This window comes from Triticum dicoccoides, chromosome 4A (genome assembly GCF_002162155.2).
Source record: "Triticum dicoccoides isolate Atlit2015 ecotype Zavitan chromosome 4A, WEW_v2.0, whole genome shotgun sequence".
NCBI classification, from domain to species: Eukaryota; Viridiplantae; Streptophyta; class Magnoliopsida; order Poales; family Poaceae; genus Triticum; species Triticum dicoccoides.
This window is the reverse complement of record NC_041386.1, coordinates 748,680,834-748,693,982: the sequence shown is the minus strand read 5'-3', so window position 1 is coordinate 748,693,982 and position 13,149 is coordinate 748,680,834. Positions and strand designations below refer to the sequence as shown.

Below are 13,149 nucleotides of genomic sequence, written 5' to 3'. Positions count from 1 at the left end.
ACGTGACATGAGGGGGTCGAGGGTCGGGAACTAGGGTAGAGGGTTGTGGATCGCCGAGCTGTATAGGGTGGTGAACTAGCTAGGGTCGAGGATCGCCGAGGGGTCGAGAGGTTGCCTAGTGTCAAAGTATTGGAGAAATCCATGGCTTCATCATTAGCCGAAAGTAACCGGGGCATGATGGTACGAAGTTCTCCAAAGTTGTTCTGGAACGGAGTCCCGGATAGGATAATCCGCCTTTTGGTACGAATTTCAGCAAAGGCCTTCCAAACAGCGCTATTCGGAAGGTTCTTGCTGAACTTTGTACCAAAAAGCGAATTATCCTATCTGGGACTCCATTCCAAAACAACTTTGAAGAGCTTTGTAGCATCATGCGCCTGTTACTTTCGCCTAATGGTGAAGACATGGTTTTGTTGATTCCTTTGACACTAGACAAATGTCGGACAATCATGAGAGAGGCGGTCGATATACCCCCTCCCTGATAACATTTTTTTTCTATGTATATGTCATTGTTGTTGATATACCCCTTCCCTGATAACTTCGATATATCCATCTCTCATGTTTGTATATTAATTGTCATGTTGTAATATTTGCAGAAACTATGGATCGTCAAAGAGACGTCGATCAAGAAGAGATATTGGTGGACATAATCTGTGACGGAGGTGATGTAGTCTTGTCGTTTCTCAATGAAATCGAAGTAGGTCTGCAAGGAGAGAAAGCAGGCTGCGGTGATCAAACAATGGAGGAGGGTCATGATCGTGATGGTGGCTCTAGCGATCGTGATGACGGCTCTGGTGATCGAACGGAGTCGGGAACAGCTGTTGCAAAGTCCGGCAAGGCAGAATAGTGTTTATGTGTACACACACACACACACACATAAACACTATTCTGATCACGGGATCAGAATATTATTCTGATCACAACATAAACGTCATGTGTTACACGACTGAACTTCCCTCTGTCGGAACCCGACCTTCGGCTATCTTCTCAACCGTGTCTTCCCGCACGAATTTTTTTGGTCAGTCATGTTCTATGTGATGTAAGTGTAATCTACAAACGGTTTTTAGCAACAAAATGCCCGTTTTAAATAGGAATCTCGCTCATTAGAGGATTTGCTCTCGGGTCGTGATGAAACATGTCTCTGTTGCAATTTTACTGCCTGAGTTGTTCGACCTGAACTTCTCTCAGTGCTAGGTTGAACTTCTGCCAACATTGTCCAAATGGGGCTTGCGATATACTGTTGGAAAGCTATGGACACCAGTATCATGACCCAAATTAAATTTTTGGCAAAATGTAAGTTGTTTAAGAGCAGTTCTGAAAACCGTTTTTTCTTCATACAAAAAACGTGGATCGTGTTTTTGATCGCATTTCTAAACCATTTATCGGAATGAGGCAAATAATATCGCGTTGAAAATCTACTGCAAAATCGCTCCTTCCACAAGTTGAAAGTTTTCTCTAATTCCCTATGGTTAAAGAGTAATTTGGAAAATCGTAAAAAAAATTAAACCGAACAGCCGAGTGCGTATTTTCATTGCCATTTCTAAACCGCTAATCCAATTGAGGCAAATGATATGGCATTGGAAAGCTTATGAAAATGCGCTACCTTTTCATGTTGTAAGCTTTTTATAATTTTGAATGGTTTATGAGTAATTTAGAAAACGGTACAAGCTCCACCGAGTTCGTATTTTCAATCTCGTTTTTTAACCGTACGTCCGAATGCAGCAAATGATATGGCGTTGGAAAGCTTGAGGAAATGCAAAACTTTCTTATGTAGATTGTTTCTCCCAATTCCTTACAGTTTTAAGTCAATTTTGAAAATGGCTAAAAACATACTTTCGCCGTAATTTCTACAAACATTATCGGAATGAGGCAAATAATATACCATTGAAAAGCTAAGGAAGATGCGAAACTTTTTCATGTTGATGGTTTTCTCTTATTACTAGCCGTTTTGAAGTAATTTCGAAAATGGCGAGATGATTCGTTCTGCCTTTATCGCAAAACAGATTCTTCGAAAATTAACCTCGTGAAGAACCTAAACTTCTCGGCATGTCTACTTGAACTTCACTCTGTTTTCACGTGTTTTTTTCCCGTAGCTCTCCATCCAATCACCGGAACACTCACCGGAATTGAGCAAGTAATATACCGGTGGAAAGCTGTTGTAAACACGCAACTTTTCCGTGTTGATCGTTTTTTCATAATCGCGACGATTTTAAGAGTTTTTCATCTGAAATTCATTCAATATAGTAGTTGAACTTCCTGCTATTTTCACGTTGAACTTCTGTGACGTATTTTCATTTGTAATTTTCTCATTCATTCGTCAGTGTTACACAAATGATATTCTTTTTGTACAAACCTCTCTCACAATATTTTTTTTAACTTTCTGCGGTGGATGACTTGAACTTATAACAACAACAAATTAAGCCTTTGTTTTTTTATTCCTTTTTAGTACAAAATGCACACCATGTAGTATGTCAACTTCTCGCAGTTATCAATTTGAACTTCTCTTCGTTACTTGAAAATATATGAGTTTTTTTATGAACTTTTAACCTGATTTTATTAATCCTTTTTTATGAAATTTTGAAGCGCTCTATTTTAAAAAGTTGAACTTCTTGTCATTTTTTTGAACTTCTTGTTACCATTCTTTAATAACGAGGAAAATCTGAGTTTTCTATAATCATCGAACTTCTCCATCTTTTTAATATGGACTTCCTGGTTTTATTTCTTAATCTTTTTTATGAAATTTTGAAGCACTCTATTTTTAAAAGTTGAATTGATTATTATTTAATTTTTGAACTTCTTGTTTTCATTCTTTAATTACGAGGAAATCTGAGTTTTTAATAATCATCGAACTTCTCCATCTTTTTAATTTGGACTTCCTGATTTTATTTCTTTTAGTGACGGAATAAATCCTACTTTTTGATAGACCTCGAGCCGCTCTATTTTTAAAATTGTTTGAGATGCTTTTTTTAATGACCTTCTTTTGGATTTGTAACAAGCATTGAACTTCTTCGTCTTTTTGATTTGAACTTCTTATTTTTAGAATTTTTCTAACTTGCATCTTGGTTTTGTACTAAAAATTGAACTTCTCGGTTATTTAAATTCGAACCTCTAGGTTTTTATATAACCCCTTTATTGTTATAAAGTTGAACTTCTTTGTGTTTTTAATTTCACTTTTCTTGGTTCTGTAATAAACATTGAACCTCTATCTTTGTGAAATTTGAACCTCTAATTTCTTTTGGAAACATGGAAAATGCTTTCTTTAAATAATTTTTTGAACAACTAAGTATTTTAAAACTTTTTTAGTTTTTCCATATTTTTTAATTTTAACTTCTTCATTTTATTATTTAGTAATGAAAAAACATCTAAGTTTTTTTAACCTTCGAACTTCTAATTTTTTTTACTTTGAACTTCTTAGGAAAATATGGTTTTAAATAAGCAAACAATTTTCTAGGTTTTTATATTTGAACTTTTAGGTTTTTTGACCTTCTCGGTTATTTCAAATTGAACTTCTATGGTTTTCAAATTTGAACTTCTGTGTTTTTTTGACAAGTGGTAAACATATTACTTGACCACTCCCTCAACAACAGTTCCAATAACAATGTCATGGTGCTCCCCATAGTTGGTATGGGGGGCATCGGTAAGACTACCCTTGCCCAACTTGTGCACAATGATCAGAGGGTGAAGCATCATTTTGAGTTGGTTATATGGGTCTGTGTCTCTAACAAGTTCATTATCGAACAAATTGTTCGATTTGTAATACAAGTCGCCATGATGAACAAGTGTGAATTGACTGACATGGAGGCACTGCAGAAGAAGCTTGGTGAAGTGTTGGGTAATAATAGGTACCTCCTAGTGTTGGATGATGTTTGGAATGAAGATAGACAAAAGTGGGATGATATGAGATCTTTGTTATGCTCACATGTTGGCTCAGATAGTGCTATAATTGTTACAAGCCGCAGCGATCAAGTTGCTTCTATCATGGGCACACACCCTCCACATCATGTATCACTTCTAAATGAGGATCAATCTTGTGAGATTTTTCACAGAAACACATTTGGAAGGGGAGTGGAAAAGCAAGAGGAATTGATTTCAATAGTTAAGAGTATTGTTCACAAGTGTAAGGGATTGCCTCTTGCTATCAAGAACATGGCGGCTTTACTTCACTCCCGGCATCATAGTGAGTGGTTCTTTATTCTGAATAGTGATGTATGGAAGAATGACTTCCTCACAACTGGGATTCTACCTGCACTACAACTGAGCTATGATCACTTGCCATCAGAAGAAAAAATATGTTTTTCTTATGTGCTATTTTCCCCAACGATAGCCTGATGGATAAAGACACGTTAATACAACTATGGATTGCAAATGACTTTATTGCATTAGAAACAAGAGGCCAACAAATATTTGAAGTGCTAGTTTGTAGATTTTTCCTCCAAGATGCGGAGATCCAAAAGGATCTACTCTCTGCGCATGAAGATGAGAAAATCCACCGACCAACTACTTGCAAGATGCATGATCTCATGCATGATCTTGCTGACTCCATAAGCGGAAATGATTTCTCCATTCTGCAAGAATCTTCATCACATCAGGAGATTCTGCAAGGATGCACAGCTGCTAGATCATTACAGCATGAGGCTCAACATTTGTCACTTCATTATGTCAGTAATCAAGCTATTGCAACCATGGAGGAAATTCTAGCTACCCGGGCCCGCACGATATTAGTCCAAAGTGAGTGGCTTCCTCGTGATAAAGCCAAGTTTCTGAGTATGACCAAGTCAAAATTTATGTCCTTGCGAGCACTGAAGACATTCTCAACGGAGGGACATATGAAAAACTTGAAGCATCTTCGCTATCTAGATTTTTCTCACTCTTGTATACATGCACTGCCTGAAGCCATTACCATACTGTGTGGCTTGCAAACATGGAAGGTCATTAGTTGTACACGCCTGAAGAAATTACCAGAAGGCATGAAATATATGAGAAGTCTTCGACATATCTTCCTTGTTGGGTATATAAGTTTGGAGCGCATGCCAGAGGATATTGGTCAGCTGAATTCTCTACAGACATTGACAAGTTATGTCATTGATAGTGATGCAGGTCGTGGAATTGATCAACTAAAAGATCTGAATCTAGATGGTGCTCTTTCTTTGTTTGAGCTGAGAAAAGTGCATGCTGCAGAAAATGCGTAAGAAGGCAACCTGGCTACCAAGCATAATTTGAAACGATTGTCACTCAATTGGGAATGTAATCCTTACAGTACTCGTATTCAATATGCAGATGCTAAAGTAGAAGCAATATTAGAGGCCCTTCTTCCCCACAAAAGGCTTGAAATTCTAGTGCTACGTAATTACACTGGTGCTAAATTCTCATCATGGATGCACAACACTACAGTGTTAGAGCATCTCAGTGAACTTAGTCTGAGTGACTGTGTCGGTGTCAAAACCGGCGGATCTCGGGTAGGGGGTCCCAAACTGTGCGTCTAGGCGGATGGTAACAGGAGACAAGGGACACGATGTTTTTACCCAGGTTCGGGCCCTCTCGATGGAGGTAAAACCCTACTCCTGCTTGATTGATATTGATGATATGGGTAGTACAAGAGTGGATCTACCACGAGATCAAGGAGGCTAAACCCTAGAAGTTAGCCTATGGTATGATTGTTGTTATTATTGTCCTACGGACTAAAACCCTCCGGTTTATATAGACACCGGAGAGGGCTAGGGTTACACAGAGTCGGTTACAATGGTAGGAGATCTACATACCCGTATTGCCAAGCTTGCCTTCCATGCCAAGGAAAGTCCCATCCGGACACGGGACGAAGTCTTCAATCTTGTATCTTCATAGTCTTGGAGTCTGGCCGATGATGATAGTTCGGCTATCCGGACACCCCCTAGTCCAGGACTCCCACAGTAGCCCCTGAACCAGGCTTCAATGACGACGATTCCGGCGCGCATATTGTCTTCGGCATTGCAAGGCGGGTTCCTCCTCCGCATAATTCATAGAAGATTGTGAACACGAGGATAGTGTCCGGCTCTGCAAAATAAATTCAACATATAACCGTAGAGAGAATAATATTTACACAAGATCAATCTGCTGACGTATCATGTGGCGTGACGTCACACCACAGTCAAGCCTTTTTGTTTTTCACTATACCACTTCAGCGCGTTTAGCGAAGCGGTTTCCTTGGCACGTCTTGTCAAAGCAGAGATCGTGTTCCCCTTATTTCGGGATTCCCATCAATACGGACGTGGGTATCCCAACCGCGCCATTGATTGCGGCACTTGGGAGATAAGCGAGTTTTACCAGGCCGAGGGGGGGGACGCATAGTTTCGTCCGCCCATATGTAAGGGGATAAGGATCCACCTCTTTTACCTACGCCTTCTTCCTCCTTTGCTTATCCATCTCTGCACATTCGAGCTTGAGCGCCCAAGTCCGCACATCTCACTTCGACCTTCTCCATCCATGTTCGGAGCGGGAGGCAAGTGGCTGGCCTCCTCCGTCACGGAGGGGCACATCGAAAAACTGCGCGGCACCGGATATCTATCCAGCGACATCGCGCATCGGCTGCCCGTCAAGGGGTAGCTCATCCCCACCCCCAGGCCTCATGAGCGGGTGGTATTCCTTCCCCATTTCCTCCGCGGACTGGGCTTTCCTCTTCACCCCTTTGTTCGGGGGCTCATGTATTACTACGGCCTGGATTTCCACGATCTGGCCCCAAATTTCATCCTCAATATCTCGGCGTTTATCGTTGTGTGCGAGGCCTTCCTCTGCATCCCGCCCCACTTTGGCTTGTGGCTAAAGACCTTCAATGTCAAGCCGAAGGTTGTGAAGGGCAGCGAAGCGAAGTGCAGAGGCGCCATGGTGGGCAAAATGCCCAATGTCACCTGGCTCGAGGGTGCCTTCGTGGAATCCATCAAAGGGTGGCAATCGGGGTGGTTCTACGTCACCGAGCCGCGCGACTCTAAATGGGCAGCGGCCCCCGAATTTAGATCTGGTGCCCCCATGCAGCTCACCTCCTGGAAAGAGAAGGGCTTGCTCTGGGGTAGTTCGGAGGAGCTGACCGGACTCCAGTCCTGTCTCCAGACCCTGGTGAACAAGAAGCTCAAGCTTGTCAACGTGATCTAGGTCATGCTCGTCTGTCGGATTCTCCCCTGCCAGCAACGGGACTTCAAGTTGTGGGAGTTTGATCCGGCATAACACCAGACCTTGAGCGGTCTCTTCGATACTACATACGAAGATGCCTGGAGGGTGCTGTTCAAGGGTGCCGAAGCTCCCGCATCCGCTACAGAAGATCGCGGATTCAGCATGCAGCGCCCGGCCGACGAGGTAAGCTACGTCTTCCTTTATGGGACACCTTCTTTTCATAGTTTGACTCTATGCGGGATCTAAACTCCCGATGCCTTTAACAGGACTGGAAGAAGACGTCCGGACAGGTGAACTGTCCGGCTCCCCTTCCAGAAGACCCAACGGACACCCATTTGACGGGGCTGCTGGTTCCGGCACTCTACGTGGTGCCGGAGAGGAGGGCCAAGAAGACGGCCGCGGGAACCCGAAAGAGTTCCCGGCGTCAGGTGGTATCGGACTCATCGTCCGATAGCTCTGAGGCAGAATCTTCCCACGAAGGTGAGGAGGAAAAGAAGGCCTCTCCCCCGGCGGGGGGAGAGAAGAAGAGGAAGGCCTCCCCAGAGAGGGAGGCTGAAGGGTCGAAGAAGGGGAGGACCCTTCCCCCGGACAACTCCGCCAACGTCGGTGGCGGCGATGAGGAGTGGCCCCAAAGGGCCAAGCCCCTGGCGATCGTAAGTATCCGGACTCCTAGATGATTTATGATTTTTCTTTTTTGCCACATGGTGTCTTTCTAATGCCGCATACAACCTGTAGTCCGGCCAAGGATGACATTCCCGTTTCGTCGAGCGGGTCCTTGGGCACGTCGGATATGGATTCCCTTCCGACCGCCTCCTCCCCTCGCGATGCTGACAACGTCGAGGTGGGGTCCCAGGAGGGGACCCATCAGGGAGAGGAGGCCCTGGAGGTGCTGCAAGGCAACCTTCCGGACTCTGCACCGGACTCCATACCGGAACCCGCAGTGGTTCCAGAGTCTGGCGGGCGGCCCCTTCGTAAGAAGGGCAAGACGGTGCCACCGGTGGCCTCCGCCCAACCGGAGGCGCCGGATAATTTGCTGGAGGCGCTTAACGGCGCTTCCATCGAAGAAGAACACCGCACTGTCATGAGTGCGGTGATTCAGAAGGTTCAGCTCGCCAAGAGCGGGCTGACCGAAGCCTGCCGCAGCCTTCTAACAGGCTTTGAGGTAAGAATTTTAAGATGTATAATATAATACCGCATAGACAGTAGCCCCTGATGCTCGTTTCGGTGTTCGGGAAGAAAAAGCCGGAGCGAGGATCTAAAAAAGATATACGTGGGAGTCTAAAAAATATGTCAATATGAGATTGCAGGCTGCGCTGCTGACCTCTGCTGCACTGACTGCGGAGGTCAATCCTGTGAAGCAAAGCCTCGAGCGATCCGAGAACGAGCTCGGCCATGCCAAGAAGCAACTCGAGGACAAAGAAGGTGAGTAACACCGTATTTAAAGTTGTACCTTACAGAAAAGGATTTTGTTGCAATAGAAATAACAAGGATAACATGGGTACTACAGGGGCCATGAACAAGCTGGCGACCCTAAAGGAGGAGGTGTCCGCGGCGGAATGCAATGCGGCCGCGGAACGAGCCGAGCGGGAGAAGCAGGAGGCTCGGGTGGCGGAGGTGCAGCAAGAGCTCCAGGCTCTCGTGGAAAAACATGAGAGTTTGGAGCGTGACTCAAAGACTCGAGAGTCCGAGCTTGCATCGGCTCTCGAGAGTGCCAAAGCCACGAAAGACGAAGCCCACAAGGCCCTCCAGGAGATCGAGGCGTTGAAGAAGATAGCGGCGGGTAAGGCATTTTTCATGCAAAGCAAGCATGTGAATATGAATTACTTGCCACTTACCCGAATTCGGAGCTCTCCAGGAGCGTTCGTAGATCTGCCCCGCAGCGTGTCCGATGCTGCCGCATTCTATCGGGCTGAGGAAGGGAGCTCGACGGAGAAAGTCTTCTGGTCTCAGTATGCTGAGGCCGGACATCCGGTGCCCCTGAGCGACCAGCTGAAGCAGCTGGTCGAGCTCCACAAGGCGGACGAACAGGCCATGAGGGGCCTTATAGTTCGGCTGTGGCCTACGGAGACCATGCCTGGGAGCTACTTCGGCTTGGTGCGGCGGCTGGTGGATGCATGCCCCTGGATTGAAGTCGTCAAGCAGTCCGCCTGCATTGAAGGTGCCCGTCGGGCCCTTGCCCGTGCAAAGGTGCACTGGGGGCGGCTGGATGCTGAGAAGCTTCTGATGGATGCGCCGCCGGCGGGCAAGGAGTATCGCACGCCCGAAATGTATGATAAAAGTGTCCTGAAGGGTGCCCACCTGATTGCGGGAGAGTGCTCCAAAAATGTAATATTTGAGTAGATTCGCATTTTATTATCCTGTGCGCTCAAATCTTTGTTCATATGCGCTAAGCAACGCTTGTTAATTTAAAATATTACCTTCTGTGCGGCCGTTTATCAAATCTGAGAGATGGCAAGTCGTCGGCTTCAGCCCCCATGCCACGAGTGCTGGGGTGTTCGGGATAAACTTGAGCGCTCTTGTTCCCATTTTTGGGTCCATCTAGGGACGCGCTCAACAAAATGAACCAGGCAACCGGACTTATAATGCTTGAACACTCTCACTTAGACATAGAATTCTATAATTTTAAATTTCGGCGAAGCCCCTAGTATTCAGAAGACCGAGTTCGGGGCGCTATCCACGCCTTGGCCGGACAATGCCGGTTCCTCACTTTAAGCGGCATAAGTCTTTGAGGACTCGAAGAAACCTCTCCGAATAGCGACCAGCTCTTGCCTCATCATGACGGTCAGTTTTAGCTTTTCTCCACTAAGGTGCTCAACCCAGCTTAACCGGGGCGCAATCGCAGTGGTTCTCCCAGCGCTACCTTAGCCGATATAACAGAACGTAAGGTACCAAAACATGGGAGCCGGGAAAACCCAACTATTGACCCAAGACATGATTCGGAGCTGATGCATATAATGCTATAAGTTCGGGGTGCCGCACTTGTGAAAGTGTTCGGACTTATCACACCATAATGCGGGGAACTTATGCCCCTGGTGTATTTAGCCGTACCATAGTGTACGGATGCAACATGTCATAAATGAACATATGTAATAGAAAGAAATGCAATTATAAGCGAAAAGCGATGCATTATTTATTCCAGAAATACTGTCATGGATGCAGAGCGATACAAATAGTGCGGTAAGCAAGGGATAGGACTATTTAAACATGTCCCCCTCCAGGGGTAGGCTGCGGAATGGTGTATAAAGCGAATGTAATGCTCGTAATGGAGACCACCTGAGTGTTCGTCGTAGCCTGTATCCTTCCCTGGCTGTTGCATCGTGTATCCGGCGGGTGTATTGCCGGACAGGGCCTCTAGTAAATGGAGTCCTGTGGATAAAAAAAAGAAAAAGGAAAAAAGTGACATGCTTGGGAGCCCCTGGTGTGGTTGAGCCGCACTCTGGGCCTGTCGTGGTCGTGCCCCTCCCCCTATGCCCATGGTATCTCCAAGGCATATTGATGCATGTGAAGGACCTGTCTTGCAATTTTGCGAGGGCTGGGGTTGGGACCGCATTGCTACGCGTGCTCGGAATGTGCCAGGTGGTCTTGTTGTAGGTTACTCCGGGCGCGTTTGGCCGTGTCCGGTCGCTTAGCGGCCGGACTCAAAAATTGCCTTAAGAGGCTGCTCTGTACTTCTGCCGCGAGAGCCGCTGTATGTTCCTCCGTTCGGAGGGAGCGTTCTGTGTTTCCGTTGACCGTAATGACTCCTTGAGGGCCTGGCATCTTGAGCTTGAGGTATGCATAATGCGGCACCGCGTTGAACTTTGCAAACGCGGTCCGTCCGAGCAGAGCATGATAGGCACTGCAGAACGGGACTATGTCGAAGATTAACTCCTCACTTCGAAAGTTATCCGGTGATCCGAAGACCACTTCAAGTGTAATGGAGCTTGTATAGTTGGCCTCTACACCTGGTATGACGCCTTTGAAGGTCGTCTTCGTGGGTTTGATCCTTGAGGGGTCTATGCCCATCTTGCGCACTGTATCCTGATAAAGCAGGTTCAGGCTGCTGCCGCCGTCCATCAGGACTCTGGTAAGGTGAAACCCATCGACAATTGGGTCTAAAACCAATGCGGCGAATCCGCCATGGCGGATACTGGTGGGGTGGTCCCTTCGATCGAAGGTGATCGGGAAGGAGGACCATGGGTTGAACTTCGGGGCGACTGGCTCCATCGCATATACGTCCCTGAGTGCACGCTTCCGCTCCCTTTTGGGTATGTGGGTTGCGTATATCATGTTTACCGTCCGCACTTGTGGGGGGAAACCTTTCTGTCCTCTATTGTTCGGCGGTCGGGTCTCTTCCTCGTCGTCGCTATGCAGCCACTTGTCATTGTTTTCGGCAATTAACTTGCCCACCTGCTTGAATACCCAGCAATCCCTGTTGGTGTGGTTAGCTGGCTTTTCGGGGGTGCCGTATATCTAGCACGAGCGGTCGAGTATTCGGTCCAGATTTGACGGACTCAGAGTAGTTCTTTTGAATGGCTTTTTCCGCTGACCGGGTTTGGAGCCTCTGAATCCGGCGCTGACTGCCGTATCCTCAGTGTTATCGCCGTTAACACGGCGTTTGTTTTTGTTGCGACGCGACCTGCCATTGCGGTCCTTGTTATCCGGACTGCCAGAATTTTTGCTGAGGTTATTACTGCGGGTTAGCCAGCTGTCCTCTCCCGCGCAAAAGCGGGTCATAAGTGATGTGAGGGCTGCCATTGATTTTGGCTTTTCCTATCCTAGGTGCCGGGCAAGTCATTCGTCTCGGATGTTATGTTTGAAGGCTGCGAGAGCCTCTGCATCCGGACAGTCAACAATTTGATTTTTCTTTGTTAAGAACCGTGTACAGAATTGCCTGGCCGATTCTTCTGGCTGCTGAATTATATGGCTAAGGTCATCGGCGTCTGGTGGTCGCACATATGTGCCCTGGAAGTTGTCAAGGAATGCGGCTTCCAGGTCCTCCCAACACCCAATTGATTCTGCTGGCAAGCTGTTGACCAATGCCGAGCTGGTCCTTTAAGCTTGAGTGGGAGGTATTTGATGGCGTGAAGATCATAGCCGCGGGTCATGTGGATATGAAGGAGATAGTCTTCGATCCAAACCGCGGGGTCCGTTGTGCCATCAGGGCAGGTGGCCTCGGCGCCCTCTCCTCCTCTCGCGGTGGTTGAGGTTTCGGTGCTGGAGGTCTTTCCTTCGGGAGGAGGTCCGAGGCAGGTGGCCTCGGCTCCATTTTCTCCTCTCGCGGTGCCGGAGCTGCAGGTGGCAGTTCTGCCTTCTGGAGGGGGCTCGGGGCAGGTGGCCTCGGCGCCCTCCCCCCTGGGGCGCCTAGGGTGGCCGCACCTTCTGTGGCGTCGGTGAGCTCCTCTTGCCAGAGGATCGGGGTGGGTGGGGAGTACGGGCAGTTGGCCCACGCACTCCCCTCCCTCGGTACGTCTCCGACTCTTTGCCGAGATGAGGCAGGAGGCCCCATCCCGTGCAGGGTCACTCGGGAGGAGGTTATCGCATTTGGAGGGATTCCGGACGCGATCTCTGAGGAGCGATGGTTGAGCTGCCGTCTCCAGGATCATCCGGAGGTGGACGACATACAGCAGCGGTGTGCCATGAGGGCGGCCAAACTTCGTGACGTTGAGGTCACTACTGGTATGTCAGTTAATACCCAAGCAGCTGTTAGACTGTCAGTAACAGGATATCAAAAGAGAAGGAGCTGTAGCACAACAGTTTCCTCTGTTCATGTTGCTCTGTTTTTCCTCTGTTATTGTTTCCCTGTGTGCAGTATCCATTTGGTTGAGCAGTTGCAGCCGGCAGTGCGTATGAAGTTTAGCGGAGAGTCCAAATTGTACAAACATCAGCAATCAGGGGGTATCGCATCATTGGTGGACCGGGTTATGTTGCTCTGTTTTTCCTTGGTTCTCTCCACGAGGAAATAGCATGAAAATCATTGTTGACGGGGGACTATCACTCACACAATGGCAAGTCAGGTGTAGAGGAAATAGC

General features: G+C 47.1%; 1 pseudogene; it reads left to right on the top strand.

Moving 5' to 3' along the window:
* Window positions 1-736: 736 nt before the first annotated feature.
* Window positions 737-12,969, top strand: LOC119284452 (annotated as a pseudogene).
* The last annotated feature ends 180 nt before the right edge of the window (window positions 12,970-13,149 follow it).